Source organism: Cupressus sempervirens, chromosome 2 (genome assembly GCF_028749045.1).
Source record: "Cupressus sempervirens isolate cs-2001-9-10 chromosome 2, ASM2874904v1, whole genome shotgun sequence".
In the NCBI taxonomy this organism is placed as follows: domain Eukaryota; kingdom Viridiplantae; phylum Streptophyta; class Pinopsida; order Cupressales; family Cupressaceae; genus Cupressus; species Cupressus sempervirens.
The window spans coordinates 535444961-535463538 of record NC_143119.1 but is presented as its reverse complement, the minus strand read 5'-3'; positions in this window follow the sequence as shown (position 1 = coordinate 535463538).

The following is an 18578-nucleotide window of genomic DNA, read 5'->3' as shown; positions in this document are numbered from 1 at the left end:
TCATTGATTTAGTCACACATTTAGTCATATAATTAATAGTATATTTAATCACATATTTAGTCATAAATTTGAAAGTTGATTTAGTCATATATTTAGTTTTAAATGTAGTGATCTATTTGGTCACATAATTAGTATATTTAGTAGTATATTTAGTTATAATAGGGAATGATGGAATTGAACCACCATCCTCCTACTTTAAAAGTAAGTGCTCTTCCATTGAGCTAATACCCTTTGAAGAATAATCATACAATGTGTATAGCATTGTACGAGTACATTTCAAAGCATATTTAGTAGTATATTTAGCTATAATAGGTTATGTATAGAATTAGGAGTTCCAGAGCTAGATGAGTTGAAGTTATTTTCAATCCTATCTTTCATTATATCAAGTATTGCAAGGAGTAAATTAGACTCTATGCCTTTCTCAGATCGTTTAGCTTGCAATATCTGCATAGTAAAGTGCTTTCATTCAAGTACAAGCATTGCTCTTCCACTTATATTTTAAGTATGGCCTTAAATTTTGATGTAACATCACTAAGGTCATGCATCAAACATGCAGTTACAACTGCAAATTCTGCATCCACCTTTTCACCATGCAGTTACGCAAAATAATGCTTATTTTTTAAGGCAAGAATAGATGAAAAAAATTGATTTTAATGTATTTTTCATTTCAAAATAAAATGGTGACTACTAAGCCCACATAACATTATGCATAGATAAGGGGAAGAAAAAATATTTTCAGTAGTAATAGTAGCCAAAAGGAAGTAAGTGAAAATGTATCAAGAACACAAATTCAAAAGTCAAATTTTTCCTTGAAGCCACATCAACAAGCACAAATAAGCATGCAAAGTGTTTCATAGGCATGAATTATATTTCCATTTTAAAAATAAATTATCTTTAATAAATGGACAACTAATTCCACCCATATACTTTGGAGGTGACAACTTGTAAGATTCCATGTTAGAGAGGCTAAAGGGGTTTTATACATTATTGAAAACTTAGTTGCTCTATTTTTTTGGTTAACACAAATGTCCGAGTAAAAATTCATATCAAAATTTAAGGTACCAAATTAATATTATATTTTACTCCTATGGGTCCACATGGAAAATTATATAAAAGGAAACTCAATTGATAATTAAGGTTGAACAAGTTACTGAGGTTGTTGTAGTTGAGGCTGATGTTGTTGCTATGTCTACCGAAGTTATAGTGGTTTTTGTGCATTGGACTATTGAATTTGAGGCTATTTTTGTTGTTAGGATTGCAGCATATGAGGTTTTTGTTGTTGATGAGGTTGCTATAGTTCTGGCCGAGGATGTGGTAGTTGCTTTTGTTGCTCAAATTTTTCAGCATGACTACTAGTTGCAAGATAACATAAATTGGAAACCATAAGAAACTGTATCATTTTTTTTTCAAATGATAGCATTTTAACTGCAAAAAGTGGCCTCTATTGAGCAAGTTGCATAATCTGAATGTCTAACATTAATCATGAAGTTTCAAGTGAAGCTAACAAGATTGAATAAAAGAATGTTGCTTAAAACCTTGCTTTGACCTATCACACTATTATAATAATACTTGTATCCCTCTAGAGAAGTATGCCCTATCTAGACACAAGTTAGTGATGTAGAACTAAGGGCACTAACTGGTGTAACAACTACGATAGTCTTGGTTTTAGCAGATAGAAAGTGCACTAGAGGAGCTAGTTGTCACAATTCTTCGTGACTATGTTGAGAATGTCCATGGATTTATCAACAACATATAAAAATGTTAATATTATACCACATTAACAGTCCTAAATAAATCAACAACTAAGTCATAAATGCATTACTGACTTGTTGCAGTCTAGATTATTGTGTCGGAGCCACTTGATAATAACTCTGAAAAATGAAAATCATGAATAAGTATTCTTAAGATATTTCACATTCACTGAACTAGTTTGAGTCATTACATTTATTAGCAATATTTATCCTACACTTTCTTTTTTTGAGGGCACATCAAGAGTGGTTGTTGTTGGGATTGAGTTGAGGCCTATGCTAAAGGTGTTGGTACCAGAGGTGATTGGATCTACATTTGAAATGAAAGGTGTTGTTGGGGTTGAACATTTCTCTACACAATAGGCACATGCTGTTGTAATAGCTGAGTAGAGGGTTGTTGTTGTGATAGTTGTTGCATCGACTACTATTGTGATGGTTTCTTAGCTTGGGAAGGAATTTGCTAAAGAGAGGAAGCAACATTGGGCTAAATTAGAGACTAAGAAACATGAAACTGCCCATCTTTAGATGGTTGTTATGAATTTGGTGCATGGACAAATGGGGTCATTTTCTTCTTATTCTAGCAAAAATATGAAGCTTGGTACTATTTTTATTGACTAGATGAATAACACATAGACAAAGAGATACAATCAGAAAAAATTTGTACAACAACTTCTGAGCAAGCTTAGATGCTTAAGAATTCTCAAAAGATTAAAAGTAGGGAATAGCAGCATCATACATGATGGAGCTTTATGAAAATAGATAAAAAAGAATGATACATATACTACTAAATATAAATTGCTGGAATAAACTACTCCAAACAGATAATTTCAAGTGCAAGAACAATAACTCAGCCTTGATCTTTAATTCTTTGCTCAACTCTAGCAATGATTGCCAGAGTCTTAATAACAATTACTCTATATAACATGAGAAACTAAATAGTGTCAATGAGAATATAGTTTTAAGTTGGACACAAGCCCCAAACAAACAAGAATTCAAAGAAGGCCATAAAGAAGAACTAGAGAATCACAAGTCACAATCCCAAGATAAACAAAGAAAATGGACCTTAAAAAGATCATGAACAAGAATCCAAAGGAGTGCATGAAGACTTAATTAGGATGCATACAAAGGTCAAACCCTTCCCTCAATTGAGAAAATTAGAAAGATTGGTTTGAAGAATCTACAAAATTCAGACTATTGTGCATGTATGGGTCAGCTTCCTATGGGGGACAACAATCATAAAAAGAATAGTGTGAAGCATCAAAGAAACAATAGCTACAAGTATACTTAATATCTAAAATTAAAGATGCATTGGCATTACCTGTGCACAACATCAAATAAGTTTCAACAATATAACCAAAGAAGCATAACTTTAGAGCATCACACTGTCAGAGAATCATCACTTGTCAATATCTTTTTTGGAAGGTTGGACAGTTGTGACTGGTGGCATTTGTCTGCAATTGATCAAAATCACTCACAAACATCTAGTAATGGAATATGTCAAGACTCGAGTGATAAAAATGCATATAATAAAAATGGAGAGTACTGATATACCTTGAAGGTAGGGTCAGATTATGCTACAATACACTAGGATAACTCACTAGGATACCTTATGAATGCTAGTTAAACTGGGTACAATATTCAAAAATCTTTCTTATCGAGTAACATTATCGGTAGGGTAAACCCTTAACCCACAAGTTACACATTTGACCCAACACAAATTATCATTTGACTCTAAATAACATTAAAATGTTAATGCCATTAATCAACTTCAACATGGCCAAATATCTAATTGATAGTCCAAAAGCTTTCTAGCAAATTTTTGAAGTGCCTAAATAAGGCACCACTAATCTCTAATCTATTTTTCAATCAATCTAAGGTTCCTAGCTCTACCCCTAAGCTTTTTGTTGCACCCTACTTAGTTGCTCCTTGATCATGATTCCTTTAACCTAGTGAACAACAGTGTAACAACAACATAGTGAGACATCGGGACAAGTTTACAGGAAGGGAAAAGAAGGGCCCCATTAACCCAATCAATGTAGCAGGGGTGCAGCTAAGAATAAGTGGAGCTAGAGTGGTGGTGGGGGTACTTGGGTGCTCCAAGTACCCATCCTAAGTAGCCCCCATTCCAAGTACAATTAGGTTTTGGGTTTGGTGCAAGTCCTCAGGTTTCACTGGTCAACAATGAGTTGGACAAGTCTATGCTTGTTAAGCTTATACAAATATAAGTACTAGATGATCATATAAATTTTACTAGTAATAGCACAATTAAAGGGTGGCCTAAATCAACATTGACGTGACAAATTGTTTTCCCAAGAAAAGTAGTCACAAATTCAATAAAAATGTCCTTGAATAGATTCTCTTCAGAGGTGAGAACACAATCAGACTTGATTTATGTACCAATGTTTATTTTTATCATATCAATTAGAAGAAGAATATTGATCAATCATTCATAAGAAACACTTTCTACCTCAATCAAGGTTGAGCAAGCTATATGAAGCAACTCTTAATTTCAAAGAGTTTATAGAATCATTCAAAAATTTCACCTTTAATGCACATTGATAGAAGCACCAATACCATAATCCTCCTTTCCCGAGTATTGGCTTAACCAGTTTTGTTTGAGTTTGCAGACTTCGTCATCTTTTTTTAAAATTTTGATATCAATAAATTCAACTCAAAGGAAAAAGGATATTTGTAGTCTTAAACTTCCTCAAATGCCAAAGTAGAGCTATGTTTTACAAAAATAAGCCCATCCAAACACATGAATGACTTAAGCCTTCACAGCAAAGAAATCAGAAAGTCTATAAGAATCTTTTTGCAAACTTGGATCTTTTCAAGGGTGAGAATGCAACCAAGTTTAAGAGTGTTGCTCCTAACTAGACACAAACATTTACATATGGTTTAAAAGGGTGCAGCATATGACCAACTGCATATAATTGAATAGTCGCTAAACAACATCAAGGGCCAAGCCATATAATATATAATTTTGTAAAAGCATTAACATATTACAGAGGCCATAACCATGGTTCCAGTTTTCCTATAGTTCAACATCAGTTTCTAGACTTCCAAAATGGTACAAGAAAGCACATTACAGAGATGAAATTATAAGTATGGAAGCTTAAAATAAAAAGAATCATGCATTTGTGCCAATAAAAATCAAATGAAAATAATTCTTGCAATACATTGTGTCAAACCTTTCTGCATGCCTTTGAGTAAATGTCGATCTTTTCTATAATGCTCAACTGGAATAGAAACCAATTTTGCAGCAGCAGTGCCAATTGCGACAAGGGATCAAATAAGACTGACTGCTTTAACTAGCTTGTGCACCTACAAAGTGTAAGATTTATGAAAAAATAGTTAGCATAATGTATTGTTTATAACAATTTTATTAATAGCATTCTCAACAGGCATCAATACATTTTGAGGTATGATATATACAGAAAATTCAAGGATACCAGCCATAAACCCCAGCAATCTCGACATGTTTCAAATCCAAATTGATACCCTGTGGAAAATCCATGCCCAGCCATAAACCTCAGCAATCTCGAAATGTTTCAAATTCAAATTGATACCCTGTGGAAAATCCATGTTTTATGGAGTCCTTAATTTACAGAGCAAGTTCTTAGCTTAACAATAACATGCACTGCCATATTTCACATTTTCACAATCACATATGAATATCTCTAAAATACTGAATATTTCTTGCAAACTCTAAACAATAAGTTGATGAAAATAATAATTCAATTATTTACAAGTGAACCTATAAAATAGGATTGCACTTTGCAAAAAAAAGAATAACTAAGCTTAGTTAATAAGAAACCCAACCAATTTACAAAGACTTGTAGCTCATTTCCACTTAAAACTACAACATGTGATGGATTGTTAGGAAGTTGTATAAAAGGCATTGTGACCTTTGAGTAGCACATTTTCTGATTATATGAGTGGTGCTACTGAACATCACATTTGTTGATGATATTGAATGGAGCTATTGAACATCCTCAATCAAGTTCCAAATAGAGAATGACCACGAATAAGGTAGCTGGGACATTGGATAATAAGGAACCACAACAAATGAATAGAGAAAATGGTTATTTTTTAGGAGCCTCCAATGCTACAAAATGGAATGGAGATGCAAACTATATGTTCACCATTATGTATGGATACAAATGTCTCCATATTCCTAATTATATGCTCAACTCAAATAAGCTTAAGGAATGAAAGATTAACAAATGAAATTTGAAATGAAACTAAAAGAATCGCTAGTTTCACAAAAATAGAAATCACTCAAATGCATGAATAAAATAATATGGTACTCTATTATAGCGTGGCTAGCCATATATGTATATGAGCAAATTCAGTAGAACAAAGCACATACCATTTCAAACTATAATAATTCATAAATGAAAATTTATTCAATTTAAATATTAATCACAAAGCATATAGAGTAAAATAATCTAAAAGTCACTTGTACACCAATCTGAAGTAGAGAGATAATAATAATTAACATGGATTGATTAACCATCATGCAAAGTTTAATTAATCTGATAGTGAACAAAAAATAATAACAATGATACAAAAAATCTAAATCTGTATGATAGAATACCTTCCATGAAATTAGATTAAGAAGCTCAACATTATTGCCACCTTGTAAGGCAACAACATTAACTCAATGAGGAAAGTAGTTAACATGAACGCTCAATGGTCGTATTTCACATTTCTATCCAAAGAATAAAGAACAATTTCAAAATACAATAATCCAGCAAAAAATTAGATAATTAAAGCACAACAAACAACAAGAATATCCACTAAATACACATTTGAAATAATCATGGGAATATTGGCAATTCTCTAGTTTTTGGGTCTGTATTTATGTGACTACTTTACAAGATATAGCTACAACTAAGGATTAGGGGTGATGTGAAATTGGTGAGAAATGAATCAAATTTTTTACTATGGAATGATGTATTTATAGAATTTTCTTTTCAATATAGATTATCAAGTTACTTGTTATGACATGCATTTATTACATGTATGCAAAAAATTACATTGATGCAAAGAACACATCAAAAATACAAAACATTTAAATAAGGAAGTCTATAAATGTCTTCATTGATTAGCCAATCATTACATATTGGACAATATTTAATTGTAACAATTTTATACAACTCTTCAACTTACCTCTTCACTGGATTAGATTGAAGCACAACCCTTTGTCATTTTATTAACAAAGAAGGTGGATTAGAAGTGGAAAAAACATTATTGATGAAAAATAAGTTTTTAGATGGTGTGCTGCTAGTACCTGAAAGAAGGGGAGAAGATTGTTTTCTATGATTGCAGTGTCAGCATGAACTGGAATACTTATATTGATTGATATTTGACTACATGAATCTCCTTGTACAGTAGAAGAAGCTACTAATTCGGGAAAAAATTGATTAATAAGTCAAGCTAACTTTGATCAAGATGTGACCGTAAAGGGTGCAGCTTCACAAATAACCTGGCAAGCAATGATTTCAAACAATAAGAATACATGCTTAAAAACCCAAAAAACAAAAAAGTTATTTTTCCATGTTTAATAAAAAAAATCATATCTGTAAGTTTCAAAATGTTTACTTAAAACTTTTCACAGGATATTAGGAAAATTCACACAACACATGTATGTCCTTTCCTTTATTAAATGTTTTGAGGAAGGTTGGAAAATAAAAAGAAAACACAACACCAAGGCCTCATTTGAAACATACAAGGTCACTGCTTCACCTTGTCTGTAGATGCACAAATGACTCTTCAAAATTAGGTGCAAATAGTTGCTGAAGTTGTGCACCCAAGTGCATAAGAGCTGCAGTTGTGTCATGACAAGTTTTCAACAAAATCTAAAATTCTTTACATGTAACTCCACAAAGAAGGCCATCCTCACAATACATTCTCATCACCACTTTCACTAAAGCCTCTTCACCAATATTCACATAACCTTGAGAAAGTAATGCATTTGCATCATAACCTCATTTAATACTTCTTCATTTTGATATATCTAGAACCAAAAGTCCTACATCTTGGAGAAAGACAATGTACTATTTGTTAATAGTGTTTGAATTAGTCTAAATTGAAAGACAAACTGAAGCTGGAGCCAGAGCACAAGCCACTGGTAAACATTCCTCTTCAATACAATTACTGTGGGTGCTAGACCTTGGGGGCACACTTGTCCTAGAACTACTTATGATTGGAACTCTAAAATAAGGTTCATAACTCACAGCAACATCTACTAATTCTAGTCTAAAGGAAGTGGCATAGGAACTATCTTGTGAATTAGTATCAGTGCCCTCTCTTGCACCCATATTGGGACTTTGATGCTTATTATTAGCAGATTAATTAAAGAATGAAATGACTGAAGTCAGCTAGTCAAGTCGACCACCAGGAGCAAAGTTGTAATACTCTGCAATTGTCATGGTTGGCCAACATGTATAATTGTTGTTCCTGCATTACCACTGGACAATATATTTGCCCCTCCTCCATCACCACACCTTAAAACATTCCTTTTGCATTGTAATAGACAAAAATGTCTGTCTGCTTCATTTTTTTTTTCCATTCCATCCCTCAGTGATCCTTGCAGCAATCCCTTAGCATGACTCAACCAAAAGTAAGAGGCACCAGAGACACCTTCTAGGTTTGACAATGACAAAGTAGGAAATTCCTGAACTGTTAACGTAAAGTCAGCCCATAAACTAGGAAGTTCCTTCTTCATTGATACCCTTATGTCCAACAACTCTTTCAAATGCATTGCAATATCAACAACCTTACACTCCAAGAGAAATGATATCTGTGATAACTTTGAGCAAAGGACTTCACTCATGCAAGACTAGCTTTCACTATGATGATTTTTTGAGTTTGAAGATATTCTTGTGTGATCATCAAAACTAACAAAATAAATGAGATCACCAAGAAGATTGACTATCATGATGTGCTCAGAGCCATAGATATCAACCTTTGCATGTGGTAGAGAGAAGAAAATAAATAAGCTAAAACTCTGGATCATCTTCTCTTAAATGTGAGAATCATTATCTTCTAATGCAGCTGCAGTAGTTGCACGAATAAATTCTTGGTTGTTTGGAAGGGCTTCAGTACTTTAAGTTTCTCTTGTCCAATTATTGGCTGATTCCCATGCCTTTTCTGCAATCCTACTCCTTGATCCAGGAACCTCCTACTACTGAATGGCAATAATTGAATAGTTTTTTTCTTTTTCACTGCAAACATTGAAAACTTTCCAAGCCTGAAGAGAAAGTTCTTTGGCAGTACCATGCATCCAATCACCCTCATTATTAGGTGAAATCAAACAGAGACTGATGTGTAAGAATGCGAATTTAAGTTAGAAATGATCTAGATTTGAAAAATTTATTTCTTCCTTGATCTTAATAATACCATTTTTTTCTCCAGGAGAATAGGTAGAATGCAATTTGAAGCATATATATAATAAACTATTTGAAAATCATAAACTAAAGAAATTATATTCATTGCTAAGTTAGCAAAATCAAGCCCACAATCCATGGTGAATGGAAACACTGTTTGGGCATGATTACGATGATTTGGTGCTTTGTGAGAGCAAAATCTGAATATTATTATATATAACAACTACATTATTAGAAAATTATCCAAAATGGCATAGACAAGACTAGTGAACTATGTGACAAAGTGGCTCAAATGAACTCAATTTCAATGAATTCCACGCTTATAGAATTTTTAGAAAATTGAGTTGCCTCACTAGACATTTATCCAAAATGTCAAAAGCATAAACAAGGCCAGTGTAGTAACAAAATGCCTCAAAGAACTGTGGTTTCAAGGTTTGTCGGATATTCAAAATAATTACTTGTTGCAATCAGCATGTGTTAAACCAAATTGGACAACCTTTACAAGCATCCTTCCCATCTATACCAAAATGGGAGCTTCATAATAGGGTATGGACATACATCTTATGATGGAGGGGATTGTTTATTTGGATAGTGTAGTTGGAAATATTTTGCAGACATTTATGCAAAATGTGGAACTCTGCATCAAAGTTATAAATTCCAATTCCTAGATCATTCCCCATCACAAGAAAAATAATCTACAAAATATAATAAAATCTCAACTAACAATCAACACAAAATTAAAAATTAAAACAGGGCAAGTTTTTGGGTGGTATCTGTTTTGGATCTGCCAAAGTTCCAACAATAGTAGCATCAAGTACATCTTGATTTTTGACTCTTGAAGCTCTAGCTCCAAGTAAAAATAATGTTTCCTTGCTGACACCTTTTGCATAGTAATTAAGTGATGTAATAAATTATGAATACCTTAGTCTTTGGTGCAAGACCTGCCATCAGAGCTATTGTTGCATTACCAACAGTGTTTTCTTCAAGAAAATTGATGGTGGAATTGATTACATGCTCAAAATAATGGTATTAGTTGAATGATTCTTATTGGTTTCATTCTTTTAAACTATTTGATGACTTTTGTCATGAGTAGTGTATTTTTCCACTTATGTGGAGAATGTGGCCCACGCACATATACATGCAGACCAAGCACTAGATTCAGTTTCAATTAATAATGATACCAGTAATTAAGATTCAGTTTTAATGGTTAAATATTAGAAATTACTTCCATTTTCTATCATATATGTCTACAAATGGAATTCTTTCTAGAGATCCATCATTATTTTTACATTAAATTTATGATTAATTTTATCATCCTTCTCAGCATCAATTTTATTGTTTCAAGTCAGAGAAGCATAGATGTCATTTTAAAGCCTTTGTATTAGCTCTATGTAAGGCATATAACTCTTAGCTTATATATGTCAATACACTTAGTTGATTGTCACGTTTCAATAATACATACTCTAATCAAATACCCCATTCAATATATAGGAATCTAGTAACCATCTGACTCTTCTTATCAAGTAAATAAGATTCTAATACTACTGTCACAACAATCGTATTACAGTATTCAATAAATGTCACTACAAATAGTGACTAATGCAATATCATTCAAAGTTGATCAAGGACTCTTGGATCATCAAATGCTTCCCAATTACAAGTAGAAAAATCTCAACAGTAACTTAAAAGATCAATGAACTAGATATGGGTCCGACTGTTGTTTTATTAATAGTTGGCTAGATGCACTAACTTCTTATTTATTTAATTCACTATTGAACTTTAAGTTGGATCATTTTTTGCAATTATTACATCTTCTTGAATATAATGAGGTATTATATTGTTCATTTATTTTCTTCTCATCTTGCGTGATGCAAAGACATCGTCAACTTGATACAAATTCGTAGGGAACTCTAATTTTCAATATTTGTTTTTGTAACTATACCACAAAATTCCTCTATAGGTTAGACCCTATATGTAACCAACTACTTCTCACAATAAAAAAATCTATTCAAGGTAAATCCTTCACCTAAGATCCACAATACTCTTCACATGTCAATACCCTTTCAATCTCAGATCACAAATTCAATATGTTGATTGCATGTTCATTATCTGATTATAGGACTTACTACCTATATAATCCCTATCATATTTCACTATGACTTCAACAATAGGACTCTTTCTCTCAATCAATCCTTTAACCACTTCCATTTATAACACCCAAGTACTCTAGACTTTACCCATACAACCAACTCTTAACATTCAGCTAGCCTTGGCTCTACCAATTTGGTAATATTCCATATAGACCTTACCATATGTTATGATAGTCCAGTGCATTACTACAAAAAAATATCAAATTAGACCTTATCTTAGCACCAAAAAACTCACTCAACGTGTATTCACTTTCACTCATCCTTCTTTAGACTTCAAACACTTCCCACTAAATTATGCTTGGGAAAAGTCTTATCCAATCACCTTGTTAGTATTCTATCACCAATTGTAACCATTAGGGAAGGCCTTCACATAGCCCTATTAGGTAGGTGGAAGGTACAAGATGTAAGATTTTTTCTCAAATCGATAAAATCTATCTATTTTCCTACATTTTGTGTTCTTCCTAACGTGTCCGAACAAATCTCTTAAAGAGGGTCACCATTTTGGATTTTGTTATGAACTATCTTCCTTTTGCACTTGGTATCATGTTTTGATTTAGTCTATAACTCCAAATACTTAAGTGAATTAGTGTTTTGTTGCACCATAATGTCAGAGTGCATGCATGGCAGTTTTCCATTGCTTTTAACTTAGTGAGAATGCTAAAATTGCTTTTTTTTAGCTACCAATTGCTTTGCATTTTAACTTAGATAGCATGTAATAATATGCATTTTCCAAGCTACCAATGGCTGTAATTATCAATATTATGTCTAGAATACTTATTATCTCTACTCTTGCTAAACAGAAGTAGGTGGCAAAAGAGTTAGTCATGACCATTTGTTTATAGTGGTTGAATAGAATGACAACATTATCTGCTTCATTAAGCTTATTTGTAAAAGTCAAAATTATTTGTCAAGCTAAAGCCATTATCTTTTCTGCCTTGTGCAACAAAATATCTAATAAGGTGAAATGGAAAATGGTTCTATAAGCATGGATGTATCTGATACTAGAATAGAGTAGTTATGAATACATGGAAATTAACTTTTAATTAATTGTTTCAAATTAAAAATTAGCTAGTTATTAAAAACAATGTAAGAAATAAATAAATTTGTGAGACACAAGGAAAAATTGATTAAGAACACATACTAAGAAGATCCACGTTCTTGGAAAAATCAGAGCCATTAACAAAAGAACTCGGGAAGGACTAGCTTAAAAGCAGTGGTTGGCAGGATAAATCTTCCTTGTGCTGACAAGAACACAATGACTAGAATTTGTATAGTTGGCTTTAAATTTATCTCTTCCAAAGGAAATGTAGACCTTGCATACCTAGTGGCTGAGTATGGAGAGTCTACAAAGAAACAATCCCCTTTTTTCGAGGAATGTCCTCAATTATAATGTGACTTTTTTATCCTTTTCTTGAATGAGGAAAGAGCAATCTATAGGTAGAACATTTAAAATTTTGAAATGTAATTGATAAGTGAAATTGATAAGACTATAGGAATCACTCTTCCATTACAGTACCCTTTACATCTATAGATTTGTTAACTTCATAAAAATATTTGTAAAAACTTAAAATATATCATTGGAACATCAATGTTCTCGATGAAGGGATTTTTAACCTTTCTTCTTTGACATATTTGACATTTGCAATGACTTAAATTAGAATATATAAGGTACAATTCACAAAAAGGTTCTTCAAAAGAGTTCTTGCCTCTTTGAATGCCTTAGAAGTAAACATTCTAAAAGATCTCTAATTGGTCTAGCATTATCTAATTGCTTCATATTATAATCATATGAATTGTGAAAACACAGGTGTGTGTTCCCTGAAATACCAAAAACATGAATTTGAAATTTCTAAAATAAACATAGGAAGGTTCCAAAGAAGGCAATAGTAGAATAATCATCATTCATTTATGATTTTAATTGAATCCTACATTTTCTAAGATGGGCTAAACAACAAGGAATTTTTAAGTATATCAAAAAAATTGTGAGTTTTTCCCAAAATTCCTATGTCAGTTCTACTGATTTCAAACCACAACATAGTTTCTCCACTCTCCACTCCTTGTGTTCTTTCCACTAGACACCACCAAACATGCTTGTGGTGAGTTGTCCACAATAGGAGATCTTCCTTACAAGCTCCTTATCTTATGAGAGGAGGGAGCAACTAAATATGTAATGGTAGCCTCTTGCATAGACAAATTAATGCTTTGTGGTGATCCTACATTCAACTATGAACAATGCAATATATAAATCAAATCAATAATGTACCCAGTCAACCAAGCTCTCATCCCTAAGAGGTTGTGATTAGAATTCATAAAGAATACATACCTATGCTTCAAATCTGTCATCCAAAAGAATGTTTTCTGACTTTACATCCCTATGAATAATCAGAGGATAACATGTCATGTAAAAATTCAGTGTTTAGGGTATTAATCAAAGCCATTGAAAAGAGAAATTTGACTGTCTCCTTTAATGAAAATATGGTGCTTGCCGAAGTAATTAGCTATTCTTGGCAAGCATTTTTTGTTGGTTGGTTTTGATTGCAAAGTTGAATAAGCATGAGATTCAGGCCATGATATTTAAAGTTAGCATGTTTTGAGTCGAGAATGATGTTATGAGTTGAGTATGTTATGGAGTGGGAATATTCATAGAGTAGTGTATCCAAAATGTATTATGCGGAGATATAACATGCATCTTGTGTATATGCTCTTTTGGCTATCGGGTGTAATTCTGTGCATTTCTAATTTTGTCATCATTTTTGATGTATTAGAGTCTAGTTTGCTTAGATAGATATTTTTTGCAGTCTTCTTTAGTTTGAATTAATTTTAATTAGCGAAGACCAGATCTGACTTTCTATATATGCATGCTACTATAAGAAGTCAATACAGATCAGAAACAATACAAATATTATTCTCTACTATATGCATAGTATTGAATATTGTCTATTCATGTTTTATTTATCTTTGAAATTTTTTGACATTCATTTAGTAGTGTGAGAGCTCTACTCTTTTTTATATTCTTTCATTTATTACCAAAGCTAGGTTGGTCATTTTTTTTGGGCTAGATCCCCTACGAATGAGATCAATTTATAATGTTGATGCTCATGGTGAGAAGATTTGTAGAATACCCTTTTTTGGCAAGTAAAGAAAGCATTCTTGCATCAGATATGAACCCCTCAATTTGTGACAAAGTCAAGTCAAAGCCCTGAAAAAGGCCATGGTGTTTTATCAGAAAAATAAAGCCCATGTAGGATAGAAAGCATAGACCCATGAAGTTGTCCAAATTGAATTATCATAGGATTTTTAGTGACAATGAAATGAAGCTTGCTACTAGAGTAGATGCTACCTGAAAAGAGGTGAAGTCATTAAACTAGACAAAATAACATTATTTAAAGCTAACTTTCCATAATCATTCAAACTATATCCTTCTCAATGATGTAAACCAAAAAAGAACACATGGTTAGAAATGGGGATTCAATTTTGTAGAATAAAATCTTCATCTCATAAAACCTAAGAATCAAAAAGACATTAGAAGAGAGAATTTCAAGTACAAAAAGTTACTCACCTGGAATAGACATAGCAACAAAATCAATCTCCATGGAAAACTTTAAAACCTAGTACTCTCTTTTGAAGTCGAATTAGACATTCACCTATAAATAATCGAGAGAAACCCTCTAAGCTGATCATATACAAGATTTGAAGTCTATGCAAGCCTTTGATATTTTGGAAATAAATGGAGCATTGTAAAAGAGAGTCATGTATAACTGTATGTATGCCGAGGTCAGGAGGCACAACAATTTAGGTTTAGACGATTACCTTCCTTTGTAGATTGTGAAAACCCTTTCAAATACCCATCTTCTCCATGTATTATCTCTTTTAGAGAGTCCTTACGATATTTGATAACCAAATATGTGCCCTAATGTGTTTGGCGGGTGAGATTTTGTGCTCTAATTCATTTGGCAAGAGAGATTTTGTGCACCAAAATAATCCGGAAGTAAATACTTTCGTGGGCAAGAACCATAGCAAAAGAATCCTTGGTAATTTATGTTTTCTGAAGTCAAATGATTTAAAATTTAGGATAAATCATTTATAAATTTTTATTTATTTTATATATCTATCTATACATATAATAAAATAAAAATATTATAGAACTAAATTTATACTTACATAGTCCTAATTTTTAAATAAAAAATTTAGAATAATAGAGAAATTACTATTATTTTGTCAATAATCCAAGAAATAATGTCAATTTGAAATCATCCAAAGTCTCCGACAAGATAAGAAAAATAAGTGGCAAAATTTGTATGTATAATGAAAGAAAAAATATACTTAAAGCTTAGTAATCTCACTTTGAAATATTAATTAGCCTTTATTTTAATAGTTTGAATTAGGTTCTTTCATGTTTTTTTTGTCCCTTGAAAACTTTCATATGATGAAATTATGTGTTCTCTCAAGCTTCATTAATAAATAAGCCCTAAATAAAGTGAAGAGATAAAGTACACGTGACTAATTATTAGGGACTAATTACCCAATCACTTATTTTGTCATTTATTTGCTAGTTTATTTAATCACTTGTGTTTAGGTGACTAATTGTCAATCACTTATTTAATCATTTATTTGGTAGTTTATTTAATCACTTCTGTTAAGGTGACAAAGTGTAAGTGACTAATTATCTAATCTCTTATTTAGTCATTTATTTGGCAGTCTAATTTGTCATTTCTATTTGGTTAATCTTGTGATATTACAAGGTGACCAAAATAATCACCTATACTTGTAAATTGTAAAGAAATACTGCAAAATGATCAATTTTAGTAACATGACTAAGAGTTTTAGTAGTGTGACTAAAAGTTTTAGTTACATAGTCACGTATTTGCCAAAATGTACTAGTGTTACAAAGACAAGTTGGCCTCCAACCAATATATTACCAACCAAACAAAATTAACCCCTACTACTACTTATCAAAACAAAAACATCATTCAAAGGAGAATAATAATAAATCAACCAGCCATCCTACTAAGATTTCCTAAAATAGTACTACTTCAAAGGAAAGAATTTTTAAACAAACGCAGAACAACCTTTAAAATGACTATGTCCCTAAACTAGCAAACCATTAAACACCAAATACAAAGAGGAGAAGGTTGTAATTTGGATTCTTTGCATCCTTCCCTTTAAGGAGGATGTTGGCCCAATATGCTACCAGGAAATCAAACAACATTCTAGAATCATCGTGAGTCAAGTACTCCTATTGGTTATCCTTCACCAGGTGTAGGGTAGTGTCCATCGCATGTGTCACGTTGATGGTGAATTTGGACAAAAGTCTAACCCTTTCCTCCAAAACCTGCATCCTCTCTCTTAATTATTTAGCCTCCAACTTATGGGTCTCCTTAGAAACCTCCAACTTACCACCCAAATTACCCTTCACCATGTCCTTGTCATTATTCTACAAAACTAGGGTGTTAGAAATAATCTTTTCTTTAGGTATCACCCTATCTAGAGAGGACACCATCATAGGGGAGGAGGCTCTTTCCATCATTTTTAGGAGCTGGTCCTGCGTATTGTTCACTCTACCCATGGTAATAGAAGTAGAGACATGGGTCATCTCTTTGCTCCCATTGGCCTCACCATCTGAGCTTGACATAGAAGAGTCTAAAATTTTCACATCCTTCTCCTTCTCATTCCCCAAGCCATAGTTCATCTATTTCACTCTTTTTTTGGGGTGGTTCATCTCTTCAAAATCAGAATCCTCCTGCTATGTAGCAACAAACCTCATCTTCCTTTTGGCATTAGTTTTTTCTATTCTTATAGACCTTCTCCTTCCACCTTTAGCCTCTTCTTTCGAGTCCTCCAACTCCTTTTCTTTCCCTTTCTCCATTTTCACCTTTTTACTAGGGGGAAAATAATCCTCTCCTCAAGGATGGGGTGAAGGTTGAGGGGTAGGGCCTTTAGGCCTAGTAATTCTTAGAGGTATACGTGGGGGTGAGGGTTATGAAGAGTCGGGATATCAACCTCCATAATTCTAGGGGGTAATAAGGCCAAATTGAATTGGTAAAGATGGAAAATCAACCCCTAGTAGAGGATTGTATAATTAACCCCCTTTTTCATATTTTCCTTAACATGATATTCAATATCAACTAATTGATGCAATAGGAAAAAAGGAATAGAAGTATTATCATGATGGGAGAAATTAATTAGGAGGGGGAAGGGTAGTAATAGCAAACACCATACCTCCATTCTAGGGTTAGATATTTCATCAACACCAAGAAAACTTCATTACATGGCTCCAGAAGCTTTTCATGCAAAAATCCTCCATGATGGTGAGTGGGTTCTTTACCCTCCTAGAAGAAGCGGTTCAGGCTAGCTTCATCCATATACCTCGTCACCTTCTGCCATTTTCTCCCTTTCATTACAAGCCTCATCACCAATGAAATAATTTCCTTAGAAACCTGAAATGTAATTCCATTAACCGTCACCTTTCTATCATCTCAAGAATTCACAAATAGTTGAGAACAACTCTCATCAAAACCATTCAATGCCTCCATAAATGGGACCAGTCCCCCTCCCCAAGAATGTAACAGGTTAGGGGTTTACAAGAACTATCCTCAATCATTGAAGACTCAATACGCAAAAAATCTTCCCCCATTGCAGAAACTTTCACCACAAATCTCACTCCTTTCCAAGCCCTAGACTATAGGAAAATTTAAAAAACATAGTCACACTTATGCGAAAATGTAAGTTACACAAAGTACTCATACAATCATTTACTATAATGAATACCATGTCACTTCTTTGACTTTTTATCATGTGACATCTATCATTTCCCTAATACCACTTTTTTTCATCATCTCCAAGAAGTCGAAGCCTTTTGAAATTTGAATTATTACTAGGCATCTTTTACAAATTTATAATAAAGAAAATCATTAAAAATACCCTCAAATCATACTTTGATTTACTTTCCCTTTCGAACCACACAAATTTATTATTGGAAGTACCCTTTTCCTCATTCCTTGCCATTTGTCCATAGTGAACTGGCCCCATCAGTTGACTCAGCATTGAGTTGTCACTTAAAGCCATAAAATCTATCTAAGTGGACCCAATCATGGGTATTTTCTTTTTTCACTAAAATTTTTACCAAATTTGGTAACTCTCCAATTTATCTCCAGCAACATAAGCCTTGCACACGCAGACCCAATGCTTCCATCGAATCTGCTACTGTGTTGCCCTCCCTATAAATATGGTGCAAGTTATATATTTTCAAGATAGTTAACAAATGCCTAATTTCTTCAATCACCCTT